At 40.8% G+C, this 2,400-nt stretch overlaps 1 long non-coding RNA gene across 1 annotated transcript; it reads right to left on the bottom strand.

The window, feature by feature from the left end:
- Window positions 1-1,408: 1,408 nt before the first annotated feature.
- On the bottom strand, window positions 1,409-2,176 carry LOC115181919 (uncharacterized). Its single transcript, XR_003873559.1, has 2 exons — window positions 1,878-2,176; window positions 1,409-1,501 (listed from the first exon to the last, which is right to left on the bottom strand). It is a non-coding gene; the product is annotated as an uncharacterized LOC115181919 (long non-coding RNA).
- Between the last annotated feature and the right edge of the window lie 224 nt (window positions 2,177-2,400).

The following is a 2,400-nucleotide window of genomic DNA, read 5'->3' as shown; positions in this document are numbered from 1 at the left end:
AAAAGAACCGTGGAACAGTATTTAAACCTTATAATGCATATATATATATATATAATATATATATATATATTGTTAATCTGTGGTCCAGGACCCAATAAATGTAGTGGGGGAGGGTCTTATTGCCCTTCACCTTCTAGTAATTCAACATAAGCATAATCAATTATTATAATACATCAATCATTTGGTGCAGCCCCTATCATGACCCCAAGGTGACCCCATCAGTATAGCGGGATTCCTTATAAGCTTCCGGGTTAGAGTCCCGCTCCTTGAAAGCGGTAACTCTACCCTTTAACTCAGCGCGGATGTTGCCTGTAATCCATGGCTTCTGGTTGGGGTATGTACGTACGGTCAATGTGGGGGGGACGTCGTCGATGCACTTATTGATGAAGCCAGTGACTGATGTGGTGTACTCCTCAATGCCATCGGAAGAATCCCGGAGCATATTCCAGTCTGTGCTAGCAAAACAGTCCTTAGCATCTGCTTCATCTGACCACTTTCTTATTGACCGAGTCACTGGTGCTTCCTGCTTTAGTTGTTGCTTGTAAGCAGCAATCAGGAGGATAGAATTATGGTCAGATTTGCCAAATGGAGGGCGAGGGAGAGCTTTGTACGCGTCTCTGTGTTTGGAGTAAAGGTGAGCTAGAGTTTTTTCTCTTGTTGCACATTTAACATGCTGATAGAAATTAGGTAGAATGGATTTCAGTTTTCCTGCATTAAAGTTCCCAGCGACTAGGAGCGCCACCTCTGGATAAGCGTTTTCCTATTTGCTTATGGCCGTATACAGCTCATTAAGTGCGGTCTTAGTGCCAGCATCGGTCTGTGGTGGTATATAGACAGCTACAAAAAATATAGATGTAAACTCTCTTGGTAGATAGTGTGGTCTACAGCTTATCATGAGATACTCTACCTCAGGCGAGCAAAACCTCGAGACTTCCTTCGATTTCGTGCACCAGCTGTTGTTTACAAATATACATAGCCCTTCGCCCCTTGTCTTACCAGAGGCTGCAATTCTATCCTGCCGAAAAAGCTTAAAACCCGCCAGCTGTATGTTAATCATGTCGTCGTTCAGCCACAACTCTATGAAACATAAGATATTACAGTTTTTAATATCCCGTTGGTAGAATATATGTGCTCGTAGTTCCTCTATTTTATTATCGATTGATTGTACGTTGGCTAATAGGACCGATGGTAAAGGTAGATTACCCTCTCTGCGACGGATCCTTACAAGGCACCCAGACAGTCGTGCACAATATCTCTGTCTTTTCCTCCTGTGAGTGACGGGGATGAGGGCCTTGTCAGGCGTCCGAAGTAAATCCTTCCCATCCGACTCGTTGAAGAAGAATTCCTCCAGTACGGGGTGATTAATCACTGCCCTGATATATAGCATTCACAGAATAATGGAGTCAGATTGATGAATGTAGTTTATTATTATTCAACATCATTATTACACATCTACAAAATGGAGACACCTCATCCTCAGTCGATGGGGATTTCCACCAACCTACATAATGGTTGGATCATTTCCAAACTAAATGGTGACTCATCCAGTTGATGGGGATTTCCACCAAACTACATAATGGTTGGATCATTTCCACCAACCTACATAATGGTTGGATCATTTCCACCAACCTACATAATGGTTGGATCATTTCCACCAACCTACATAATGGTTGGATCATTTCCAAACTAAATGGTGACTCATCCAGTTGATGGGGATTTCCACCAAACTACATAATGGTTGGATCATTTCCACCAACCTACATAATGGTTGGATCATTTCCACCAACCTACATAATGGTTGGATCATTTCCACCAACCTACATAATGGTTGGATAATTTCCACCAACCTACATAATGGTTGGATAATTTCCACCAACCTACATAATGGTTGGATCATTTCCACCAACCTACATAATGGTTTGATCATTTCCACCAAACCTACATAATGGTTGGATAATTTCCACCAACCTACATAATGGTTGGATAATTTCCACCAACCTACATATTACACTACAATTTCAACATTTTCAACAAAAATGTACTGGATTGGTTGAAAAGTGCTAAACTTACATACCATGCACTATTTTTACACAATGGAAACTATTTTTTTCTTTAACCTTTATTTAAATAGGCAAGTCAGTTGAGAACAAATTCTTATTTACAATGACGGCTTACCAAGGAACAGATTTTTACCTTGTCAGCTCTGGGATTCGATCCAGAAACTGTTCGGTTACTGGCCCAACGCTCTAACCACAAGGCAACCTGCCACCCTATACTGAATTTATACTTTATCGTACTAAGATGGACCAAGATATGTGTTGCTTTTACACATATTTGTTCTTTTGTTTTGCAAGAGTCTGTTGATTGGTCGGTCATTGTGTTAATTTGCTTTACAATATG

The sequence above is a fragment of the Salmo trutta genome, unplaced genomic scaffold, assembly GCF_901001165.1.
Source record: "Salmo trutta unplaced genomic scaffold, fSalTru1.1, whole genome shotgun sequence".
Classification (NCBI taxonomy): domain Eukaryota; kingdom Metazoa; phylum Chordata; class Actinopteri; order Salmoniformes; family Salmonidae; genus Salmo; species Salmo trutta.
The sequence above is the reverse complement of the archived record's forward strand: the minus strand, read 5'-3'. Positions and strand labels throughout refer to the sequence as shown.